General features: G+C 35.0%; 1 long non-coding RNA gene across 1 annotated transcript; it reads right to left on the bottom strand.

The window, feature by feature from the left end:
• Window positions 1–9,002: 9,002 nt before the first annotated feature.
• LOC126610069 (uncharacterized) lies at window positions 9,003–12,335 on the bottom strand. The gene is made up of 2 exons (XR_007618364.1): window positions 11,664–12,335; window positions 9,003–9,163 (listed from the first exon to the last, which is right to left on the bottom strand). It is a non-coding gene; the product is annotated as an uncharacterized LOC126610069 (long non-coding RNA).
• Window positions 12,336–13,181: the final 846 nt, after the last annotated feature.

Genomic DNA, 13,181 nt, shown 5'->3' with positions numbered 1-13,181 from the left:
TCCTCACACCAAAACTCTATTAAAATATCTTTTTTTCTACGTTTCAATCTTATTCAAAATCTCAGCAAGATTTCGGATAAATATACACATAGCCAAATCATAGTCACTGAAAATGTTATTAGAAATTAACGATGTGACTTATAAAAGTACATGAAATATGCATAACACAAAATAAAAAGTTGTTTTTAACTCTCTAAACGAAGTTAAAATGCCAAAATCCATCTTCCAATCGTGACGACGTGATGAGTTTGATTCGTCTTGTCGTTCCTTTTTAGAACGATATCATGATCTTGAAACAAAAACCGAAACCACCATTCATCATAAATAATATTATTTAGCGAAAAAAAAATATGAACTTATTCTATATTAATCTTTTTCGTTGAATAATTATTAAATTATTAAATTATTAAATCAAACATGAAAAGTAATTATAATTGTAAAGAACAGCTGCTTACTATTCAAAATGGGTGCATGGGAGAGTGGTTTTTGAGGGGCTAAAGCAGTTCACCATTCAAATTTTCAAATGAATAGTTACCGCCCCAACCCCATTCCTAGACTCAAATCTTTCAAAATTGGAAAAAATGCTCTAAGGGCTTCCTTTTTGCTTCCATTTATCTGAGCTGTGTATGCTTTGGTTTCGGGATCCTAGCTAGGGTGCGGGATTCAAGCTGAACACCCAACAAATTGCTTTGCCACTAGCTCATAAATTGTATCTATGATCTCTTAACTTTAACTTAATTTGAGTAATGGATCTTTAACTAAAAATTCATTACCATTAGTCTCTCAACTCATCAAAACGTGCAGCTATAATCCCTCAACTAAAAATCCATTACCATTGGTCCCTCAACTTTAATTCAACTGAAGAAATGATCCCTTAACTTTAACTCAATTGTAGCAATAGTTTTTCTAACATAATTCGTTTTGACAAAAATTTTGACGTAGTTGACGAAAATGACCATAATTACACACTTTAATGAGTTGAGGTACCTTAATTATATAAACGGTTATTTCAACATAACTTATTTTCACAAAATTTTGACGAAATCGATGAAAATGACTATAGTTACACATTTTGATAAGTTGAGTGACCAATGGTAATAGATTTTTAATTGAGTGACCATTGCTCCAATTTGATTAAAATTGAGGGATCATTACTACAATTTACTCAAAATACTTTGCTAGCTATGATCTATGTTCGTCATTTAATTACAATCTTCAATATGCAAAATTTAACTCAATTATGGATGAGAACAAGCATAGATTTTGCAAGAGACGTCCTAATATTCATTTAAAAAGAAAATGATCACTCGGAAACTATGTGCACAGTAAACTCTGGCTTTCTGAAAAGGTGTATGAATTGAGAATCATGCTTAGGGGTGGGCACTTAGAACCGAAACACGAACCAAATCAAACCGCACTGAACGATTTGGTTTTGCAGTTTTGAAACGGTTTCGGTTTTGAAACCGAACCGCAACATAGAAAACGGTATTTTAACATATTTTAACATCACAACTGCATGCAACATGCTAATTGTTAACATAACAAATGTTTTTTTCTATTGCTACTGAGAAATGCTTATTAATATATTAAATTGCAAATTGTACATTTTTTCTTAAAACCAAACCGAAATCGTTTGAAACCGCATCGAACCGAACCGCAAAAAATTTCGATTTCACTCAAAACCGCACTGAACAAAATTGTGTCCACCCCTAATCATGCTTGATACAGACGGCACCACTCATTCCTTCAGACAAAAAAGATATGAATTGTGATTCGCGGATTTTGAGTGGCCATCGGTTTGTGGTGGGAAAAGAAGAAAGAAACAGATGGAAAACAAAAAATAAGACATTCTTGACCACCAAGAAAAGGACCAGCCTGCCCTTTGTGTGAATGCAAAATAATCATTGCAATGGCGGTCTCACATATATTTATTTTTTAACCCTCACTGAATCAATCAACCACATTGTCCGTGCCGTTGTTGGGTATGACGGTACCATTATTGAGCATGGCCAAGAAAAACTGTCTGAGTACTGTTGTGGAGATTCTAGTAGTGGTGACTAGAGAGTGTTCCAAAAAGAAAAAGGGTACCATTATTGAGTATGGCCAAGAAAAACTGTCTGATTACTGTTGTGGAGATTCTAGTAGTGGTGACTAGAGAGTGTTCCAAAAAAAACCGTGTCTGATGTGGACGTTTAGGTATTGCGTAGTACGTTTTGACGTTTGAGGAGTGAGAGAACTTCTAGTAGTGGTGACTAGAGAGTGTGCCCAAAAGAATGGTGTCTGTTGTGGGCAATTCTATTAGCGAAGACTAGAGAGAGTGTCCACAAAAACCGCGTCTGATGTGGATTGTTTTGTTTGGACCCAATTTTACACTATCAGTCCGACAATTGAGGTCGTTAAATGAGCAGAATTTTAGACCGTTTGATGACAAAGTAGTTGAGATGATTCTCAATTATTATTGAGGATTAATATTATGGTTTCAATCATAATATCATCTCTTGATATATATTAGCTTATCTAAGCCTAATATTAGCTACATCCAGCTGATTGTTTAAAGATAAGTGATGAGGCAAATCATATTTCCAACTTAGAAGTACAATTCAAACGAGTTTGGGATGTTTGATACGATTCACGCGGCAATACAATGGATTAATTTAAAATCAATGCATGTATTGGATAAAGGTGAAATGACACAATGATGGTGATCAGGATCAGCAACAATTTGTGATAATGGCAGAGGAGAATTTGATTTGCAAATGGTTTGCATGGATGAGACAACATGAAAAAAGGAGCTTTTTATGGTCTCCACGTGGAAGTTTAATGAAGATTATCTGGAATGGTAATTCCAAATGCATGTAGTTGGACGTGAATATGGGTCTAAACATTGCACGGTTATTTAGAATGCTATGGGAAGAGTTTCATGTGCCTGTAAATTGATTTGATTGCATGGTTATCAAAAGTGGACGATATTTATTAAAGTGTGGCTTTGCTCCTTTGGAATAATATTCATAGGAATATTATTTATTTCGGTTGGATACTCTAAGCCACGGCAACAACTTCATAGTGTGTTCATTAAGGCATGTCCCTATTAATACAGAGGTCGTGCGACATAGAAAGCCCCTGCAATTCAACACACAAATCGACATGCGCAAACTCTCACTCTATGCGAAACCTCTCAACAACTTTGAGATTTTTATTTTCTTTTTTGTCGACACATCTTCATTTTGGATAAACAGCATTGTGAAGGCAACCGGCGAACACCTTCAGTTTGGATAAACAGCACTGCTGCTGTAGAATCAGCCGACCACGGAGCACCTTCAGTTTGGATAAACATCACTACGTTAAGGCCGACTGATTATCTATCCAAGTCTCGGTCGAGAAGGATTTTCAATTCCTTATTGGCAGAGATCATCTCATTAGTCTTCTCGGCGAAGTGAGGTGTTACAGATTACTGGGCTTGGCACATCGAACACCGAGTTGTTTTATGATTGGATATTCACAAGTAAGTTTTAGAGTTCGGCATTCTGACGGCCAAACCACGTTCACTATCAAGACATACATCTCTTTTGAGTACTTGTGTCTATATAGTTTGGTGCCAGTTCGGCGTGCTTATACTCTTATGAATATAATCACCATGACCGAACCCGGTGACGACGATCCGTTAACTTCGCAAGACTAGCAACCTTGTTTTCAGGCTCTAGAACCCGAAGGCCGAGACGTGTTCCTTCCTCGGCCGTAGTCGCAATATCAAGAAGTCAACAGCGCGCTCAACGCGACATCAACACATTTTACTCTCCGGCTGAGCTCGGCCGACGAGTTGGCATGCCCCGCACACAACCGAATGACGTAGTTAGCTCATTAATTATTCGACTTGCGCGCCACATAGGCTTGGTAATTTTTAGGATTAACAGTAGTACATGTCAAAAGTTTTACCTAAAAACTATCATCAAGTTCACGTGGGATATAATTTAGATTTGGAGTCAGGAATCTTTCTCTAATCACTCGATGTCGTGCACCTTATTATGCACTTAAGATGGCAAAATCGCATTCAGTTTTTTACGTTTGAGGAGTGAGAGGAGCTTCTCACTTTCATTGTTAATTTTTTTTTTTAAATTTTAAGTGATATTCTACACTAATCGACAAATAAAAATTATATTTCTATTAGTTTGTAGTCACTTAATTTCTTAAATTAAAGAGCATGGTTAGAATAAAAAATTTCTAGGAACTTAGAATAAAAAATTTCTAGGAACTCCTAAGATAATTTTTTAATATTTGTGTTTTTGAGTGTTTTCTAATAATGTTTGCACTTCAATCCTAAAAAAAATGAGAACTTTAACGAAAAGCTCCCGGTACCGTTCACTTTAATGAAAAATTATATTTTTACACTAAAAAGTCAATCATGATACTATTCACTTTACCCTTTATTTTGTCATTATCGTTAAAACTCAAAGTTTTCAAGCCCTTTTCATTAGTTTTTCTTAAAAAAAATCCTTCGTCTTGTTTGCCATGTTTGGTGTGGTGGTTACAGACTTGCAGTTATAGGTGGTTGTGACGATGGTTGTGGTGTTGGTGGTAGCGATTATGGTGGCGGTGTTAATGTGGGGTATGGTAATTGGGGATGCAGAGGCAGCAATGGTCGTAGGGGTGGCAACATCGGTTGTTGTGGTTGTGGTTGTGAAGATGGTGGTAATGGCGGTAGTGGTGTAAAGCAGTAGGTAATGATGCTCACTTTGTTTTCTAAGAGAGAGAATGTGTGTGTAAAAGGATATACGTCTTTTAAGGAGAAATTTTTAAATATGATAGGAATACGAGTGGTACACTATGTATTTTTATATAAGTGGTGTAAAATTTTATTTTTTAAGTTATTAACTTTTTGATACACAAATTCCACAATTTATATGACACGTGATGTACCACCTCGTGTGTTAGTCATACTGAAAAATCGCTCTTTTTAAGTAACTAAAAAATTTATTACAGGAATTGAAAATATTTATTAAATGAGCTAAGCTCTACTTTTTATGAAAGCAGCAAAGCTGCTTACTTTTACCAAATATTTTAGTGCGTAACTTTAAAACAGCTCTTTGGTGAAAAAATATAATACCAAATAAGATCATCTTCAAAAAAAATGCCAAATTATAAGAATAAAATTATAATTGATGGTTAAGTAATTTGAAGTCTTATGTCAATTTTTCTACTTATTCAACCGAATTGTCAAATAATATTTTCTTATTAAAATAGATTTTTAAATGATTGTAATTATTAAAAAAATATTGAAACAAATTTTTTATTGGTTGAAATGTTAATGGAAGGACCCACCATTAAAATTAATTAAAAATAAATTTGACATCAATGTCAAATTTGACTCCTAAGATCATCTCCAAAGGAGAGTCAAATAAATTTTGAATTTGACAGCCTATGTGGCATTTTGACATTTTGACATTTTTTTAAAATTTTGCTCTCCACCCAATTAAATTATTATTTTATTGCACTATTTTCTTTTCATAATGTATTTCAAAATTTTACATATATAGATAATTGATAATAAAAATTCATATTATTTAACAATGGAATACAAATACAAATAATTTAACAAAAGTACAAGAAGCCCCAAATTAGCACTAACCCTAAAATACCTACACCAAAATACCTTCAAGAACTAGCAGCCGTTGCCGCCACTGAGATTAGCACCACCACAGCAGCCACCTGAACACGTGTGGAAAGAGACTCGGAGAGACCAACGGGCGAGGATGGGGGCGGAACGCAGCATTTTCATTTGGCAGGGAAATAAGTGGCGGGGAACTTAGCAAGCAGATGGGAGATTAGAGTAAAGATATTGTAGATGAATCAGTTGGTTCTAACGGGGGTTGGACATGCTAGGTTAAGAGGTGGGCAACGAAAAGAGGGATTGAGATGAGGAGAATTGAGATAGAGGTGGATGTGGGAAGGGACCGGATCGGCACAGAGAGAAAGCACAGAGGAAAGAGAAAATAGAGAAGAGAATAAAACAATAAAAAATTAAGAAAAGGACATTTAATAATTAACTTTAAAATATTTGAAGCTGCTGTCAAATTTGACAGCAAGACGAAATATGTCTTTCTATATCATGTCACATTAGATTTGGTTTCTCGGTTGGAAAATACTACTGATGTCTTTTATTACTGTTATTGCTGATTTGGTCATTTTGACATCTTTTTTGAAGATGCTATAATCACAAAACATTCAAATCCAGTCAGCAGATGACACTTCAGTTGGAAAGTCTTTTAATGTCAAATATGCACAGTGACAGTCCACCTAGGATTTTGACCTAAGAGCATCTCCAAAAGAGACGTCAAATTCAAAACATCAAATTTAAATTTGTTGGCTAACTTGATAATTTGACATATTGTTAATATTTTCCTTTCATCCCGTATGCCAAATTTATTGCTTCATTTATGTTTTTTTTTAAAACAAAAATAATAAAAGTTGAGTTGTTGGTTTAAAAATAATAAAATAATACTTAAATATGCTAGAATTTAAGGTAAGGCAAGTGGAATCCCTTTGGAAATATCAAAAATCAATTTGAAGGTAGCTTCAAATTTATCATCTTTTTGTCCATGTCATCTTAGCTTTCTTTTCCATGTCATCTTTGACATCTCAGTTGGAGTAAATGGTACATTATTTGTTACCGTTATATGTTTATGTGGCATTTTTGACATATCATTTGAAGATGGTCTAAGAGTGTTAATTGTATTACAGCTTAAGAAAAGCGTACAGAAATCCATGTTAAATGGGTGGACGCAAAATAAAGGTACAGGAAACTAGATTATAATCCTATATAAGGGATTTGGATCCCATCTGGATCCAAATTGTGGGGATCCTAGAGATCTTCACATCTTAGCCGTTCATCGTGCATTGTGTGGTAAAATATAATTTGACTTTTTTTATTTAAAATTAAACACAAATAGTACCTGACGAAAACTGACCGCACGATGTATAATGAACAGTTAGGATGTGGAGATCCCTAAGATCCCCACAAAGTGGATCCGGAGAGAATCCTCTTCCTTAAATAAGATCTATTTTTCATTACAGATGGGTGTGAGATTAAATATTGAATTTTTTTTTAGTACCACCTATAATCCAGCTAATAATTATTAACTTTTTTTTTAATGGAACTATTATTAGCACTCCAAAAATCTCATTCTACACTCATCACAAGTGTATTTTTCTTTCTAATTATAGAAAGTTTGGAGTGCCAAATGAGATTTTTGGAGTGCTAATAACAATTCTTTTTTTTTAATTATAATAGAAGATTTTTACTTACTTTCATTTTCTTTCTTTTTTTCCCTATTATTCTTGAGAAATTTTATTTGAACCCATATAACATTTTTTTATACTCAATTTACTCTCTACACCTATATTATTTTTAATTAAAGAATTAATATCTTTTCAAATCCAAATTTACTACCTAAACTATCCTCAGAAACCCAATTTATAATGTAAATTTATATTTACACCTATTTAGAAAATAAAATCCCAAATTGAATAATTTGGTGTAGTTTCTACTTCTTTATGGGAATGAAAGCTTTATGATGTTCGACTTCTAAGGACAAGTTAAATAATTTGATGAATTTTCTACTTATTTATGAATCTTCCATATTATTGGGGTTCACATAACTTGAACAATGTAGCCTATACTGTGAATCAGATGTGTGATCATTTGAGTAGCATCTTTTACTACACTAGGAGAAACGCTAGGGACATCGGAAGTGACGGGTATCAGATAACACCTTGGATTAGTATTTTGTTGACTCGTCGTAGCTCTTCTCGCTATGCACCCCAAATTGAGAGCAACTGGGTTGTTTTACGAAATAATTAGTTCCATTCCAAAGGGTTTCACAGTCCATGTATTCTGCCCATAAAACAACATATATTGCAAAGTACAACAATTTAAAAAAAAACCAAATAAGTAAAAATTCAACATTATACACCACAATTATGTTCTCCTACTCATAAAATGCAGAAAGTAGAAAGAAAAAAAAATTTAACCCAATCTAATTAGTTATCAATTAGGGTTGTAAAAATGAGATCCATAGCTCTGCTTAGTGATGTGAAAAATAAGTTAACACACAAAATTAAACCCTCTTTTTATCAATTGTAGTAAAGTATGTAAGTAGGGATCGTTCTAGGCCGGGGATTAGGAGGGATTGCTAAACACTTGAAAACTGACTTAAAAACATAAAAACAAAATTTAAAACACTAAACTAGACTCAAAAAATGCAAAACTATACTTTAAAATACTTAAACAAACATAAAACTCAAAACAGCAACCTAATGACTCAAAACTGCCTAAAAACCACTTTCTGGGCAGTTTTGAGAACCTAACAAGAACTTGGACGAAGTTGGATGAAAACTTGAATCAAAACACTTTCTAACTAATCTAAGACTTCAAAATAAAGGGGGATTTGTTTTGGACGAAAATTGAAAACAAAACAGAAACTTTAAAACAACACAGATTGTAAAACGTTTTTGGATGAAAATGATGGATAAAAGGCTAGTTAGGAGGTTCTTCTCCACACATGACACACTTGCAAACAAAATGATTTTCAGTTGTTCTTTCAATAAATTATGAAACTCAACACCCCAAGTTAATTAGATACGCTTAAATTAATCTTCAAGTTCTCCTTAAGTTAATGAATTGGATGGAAAAGCGCATACAACAATTCAAAGCATTCCTCAAAGGTTCCTTACGTGATGAGCACAATAAAGATACAATCAAGAATCATGAAGCACAATGAGAACTATAAGTGTTGACGAGGCATTCGTTACTATGATGAGCATGAAACTAGTGCCAAGAATTCATTCAACACGATCGTTTTCAAGCGACCTTCACTACTTGTGATTATAAGATTGTAACTATTAGGTGAAACTCCCTCATAATCTAGCATCATATTCATGCATGAAAACTAAGCGTGCACTCTCAATCAACATACACAAATAAGTTATCAATCAAGTAGATGAACGAATTGAATCCGCAACTTATGAAATAACAACTTAATGTAATCAAATCATATTGCAAGCATGTACATGGTTTCGAATCACCCCCCAACTAAGGGGGTTTAGTTCCTCATTCTTGCAATACAAAGATACATAAAATTAGACATTAAAATCAAAGGAAAGAAAACACCTAAAATGCTCCAACTTGGAAAGCAAGTGCATCAATGGATCTCCCTTCCTCCTTGTTGCGGCATGAAGCTTGTGGACAGATTTTTGGGTGGATTTATGGTGTAGAATGGATGGGGAATGATTGATGTAGATATGAAAACGAACGCTCACATATATGTATTACAAAGATATGCACTCAATTTTCACTCAGATTTTCTAACTACACACCCTATACTAGTTATATGTGAGAAGATTGATGTAGATATGAAAACGAACGCTCACATATATGTATTACAAAGAAAGCAATTTCTGGAGTTAATAAGCATGTTTAGATATGATCTCATGAATGGAATGCTACTACTTAGATGCGAGAACCAGTGACACCATATGCTCATACCAAATTCAAACTCCACATATTGAAACGCATGACACTCAAGATGAAGTTAAGGGTTGTAACGGAGCTTGGGGTGATGGCTAACAAATGAAGGATAAGGATAACAATCGTTCTTAAAGCAATAGCAAGTAAAGTAATGAAATTGAAACTTAGAATTCACTTAGATTGCAGAAATCAGCTTTTAGACACGAAGGGAAAATTCAAGCAATAATTAGGGCCGAATTCTATGATTTGGACCCTTTCTTCAACAAGCAGCACTTTAAAACTCTTTTTCGCATATTTTTCAACTCTTTTTTTTTTTTTTTTCAACTCTTCTTTTCTTTTCAACAAGCATAATAACTCACACTTCCCCCACACTTGTTTTCTGCCATACATTAATCAAAAGAAATTCAATTTGAATCATGTTTTACTATGCTTCAAGAACAAGGGTATGGATGGTCCTAAACTAGGCTAGGTAAGGATAATGTGGTTTAACAAAGAATGTAGGCTATCAAGGCTCAATGGGGTTAACTTAAACATATAGCGATATGGGATACATGGCAGTTTGGCTTTGGTGGTGGTAACTACACAACTTCATCTTGAATATGTTTTATGCAAATCAATAGCATGCTTTGAATGAAATAGGCATGAGTTCTAGCATTTGGAACTAAATGATGAAACGCCTTCTAAGTAATAACCAAGCAAAGAATAATGAGATCATGCAACAACTTTAGAAAACAAGAATGCACAGATTTTAACTCTCCAAATAAACGTTTAAGCTCAAGTCTCACAAGGTTGTAGCGTTAGTTTGAGTTCTTTCCTTCAAGCATGTTACAAAAACTAATTTTTTCTTTTATGATTACATGTGATTTCATAAGTTATAACCACAACCACGCATAAATAAAGAGTAAATCAAACTTTCATCCATGTTTATAACTCTCTTTAACAGTCATGCAATTACAAACCGAATCCTCATCATTGTGTTGGAAGGTACCCTAAGACATAAATAAGCACACAAAAACAACTCTTTTTTGGATTTTCAAAAACAATTTTTCAAATTTTTATGAATTTTCGGATTTTTATGTCAAAACACACTGAAACACTCCAAAACAGCTTAAAAAATACTTAAAACAACAAGGAACAACACTAGAAGTAATGGGTGATAAATTTCTACGAATTTCATGCAAAACAATGGTTACCCCCCCACACTTAAATCAAACATTGTCCTCAATGTTTCAAGCATATACTCACACCAAAAACAAGCAAATAATAAACGACAAATAAACATGACAAATATGGCAAAGTAAAAACCAGACAGAGTAGAGTTTAAGAACGCAAATCTGGTTTTGGAGATAGTTGATCTTGTTGACTTTCCACAGCTTTGAACTTGAACTGGATTGGAATTTTACGGCGAAGCTTTACTCTTTGGTGATGTTGCAGTTCCTTATTTGTTCTCCAAGCAGATGTGGCAGCTTTTCTAGTTCTTCATCTCAGACTCCTTCTGCTGGGATGATTGTGCAAGCTGCATTCTTCTCTGCTTGTTTCTTCTGCACCACGGGCAGGCACGAGGGAAAGGTGTTAGTCTGTTTCTTTCTTCAATCTTTCCAAGTGCCCACCTCTTGCTTTCTTTCTCCTTGTCCCTAGTTGAGGATGAATCAGCACGTTGTCTCCACATGCTTCGAGGTATCATCTTCACTTCCCTTATACGTGAGAGACGAAGCGGAAACACAAGATGATGAGTACTCGAGAGCAGGTGCTGGCTGGAGAAAGGACAGGGAGAAAGCATGATATGAGATACTCGTGCTCTCAGCCTTTATGATATGAAATACTTGTGCTCTGGATGGGTTGTTTGCAGGGGTATCCCAGGGGATGAAAAATACAGAGTGACTCGAGAGGGTTTGTTGGAAAGCCATTTCAGAGAGGATGAAGGGTTAAGTGAGGCTGAAAGTTGGGTGAGACTGCTTCACTTTGAAGTTCAACATTTATAGAATTTTCTTAATGGCTGGGAAAGCATTGTTCCATTACTCGTGTCGGCAAGCCTGGGATAATTTAACAGTAGTTTCCACGTGCATTCCGCTTCTCCAAAAAATTAGACATTAAAATCAAAGATACATAAAATTAGACATTAAAATCAAAGGAAAGAAAACACCTAAAATGCTCCAACTTGGAAAGCAAGTGCATCAATGGATCTCCCTTCCTCCTTGTTGCGGCATGAAGCTTGTGGACAGATTTTTGGGTGGATTTATGGTGTAGAATGGATGGGGAATGATATGGAGGGGTTTAGGGTGAGTGTGGAAGAGTGTTTGATGGTTGGAAGGTGGTGGAGAACTAGGCAAAGAGGGTGGAAGAAGGTGGAGTGGCTGTTATGTTTTCTAGGCACTAGAATGGTGTTTTTGGGGTGTTTTGCTTCCTAGGGTGTGTATGGACGAATTTCTGTGATAAAATGATGAATATGGGGGATTGTTCTTTTGCCAAGGGGTGTAAACATGTATTTATAGGCCCCAAAAACCTTAGAAAATCAGGTTAGGTTAAGGATGAAATGCATGGCAATTTGTGTGTGTGGTGTGCAATGGTCCAAGGGTGAAAATGAAGTAATGATGCAAAGTGTGAAGGGTAAAATGGAGTGGTGTTGTAGCTAGGGAGCATGAATGATTGTGTACATTGCATAGAGATGGAAAGGGAGGTGAAATGTGTCAACAAATGGGTCAAAGGTGCAACAACATGTGTTGCACATGGCATTGGATTCCAAATGTGAATGATGGAGCATCAATTGGTGCATGCAATGGATGTAAATGTTGTCTAAAATCTAATGAGTGAAGGGAACAAGATGTATCAAGCAATTGAGTGTAATAATTAAATGAATTGAAGCATGAAATTAGAAATTATGTAGGGGACAAGAGTGATCAAGCATGGCATGGAATCCAAAGGGAATTCTATGTGGTTTGCATGGCAAGGAATGCAAGTTGGGGTGACAGATTTTTGGGCTGTTTTCTTCATCTTTTGGACCATAATTCTTCATATTATTGGCCTCTTTAGTTCTCAAATTCGTCCATCCACTTGGCCCATGCATTTGCTATCCATTCCAAGCCCGAAACATGCTCCAAAGGCCTCCAAAATGCATCTTCTTGCATACTTTGTCCATAAAATCTGAAAACACACGAAAATGACTTTAAACATTAAAATAACTAAGGAAACACGACATAAATGCACAAGAACAAGCCAACTAAGTCGCATAAATATGCTCCTATCACTTAGGCTTGACAAACGGGTCGTGTCTGTCATATTCGTGTAACACCTGTTATTTTATCGGGTCGTGTCGTGTCACACCCGTTATCTTAACGGGTCCGTAACAGGTCGGGTCACTTTACCCAACGGGTAAAGTGCCCCGACCCGTTATGACCTGTTAAGAAAAATATATATTTTTTCTTAAATTTGCACATACCACACATTGCCACATAAATATTACTTCAAAACATTAAAACACATTTGTAGTTTAAGTACTATATCTACATTTGAAAATAAGAGCCTAATAAAAAAATAATACATACACTAGTAGTGGTGGTTTGTCATTTGAAAATAATAAGGAGGTCTTGGGTTCAAAACACCATGTGTGCTTATTTACTTTCCTTTTTTTTACAAATTTCTTTTTATAAGAGTATAAATTTAG

This window comes from Malus sylvestris, chromosome 17 (assembly GCF_916048215.2).
Source record: "Malus sylvestris chromosome 17, drMalSylv7.2, whole genome shotgun sequence".
Classification (NCBI taxonomy): Eukaryota; Viridiplantae; Streptophyta; class Magnoliopsida; order Rosales; family Rosaceae; genus Malus; species Malus sylvestris.
Note: the sequence above shows the minus strand (reverse complement) of the source record. Positions and strands in the feature narration are given on the sequence as shown.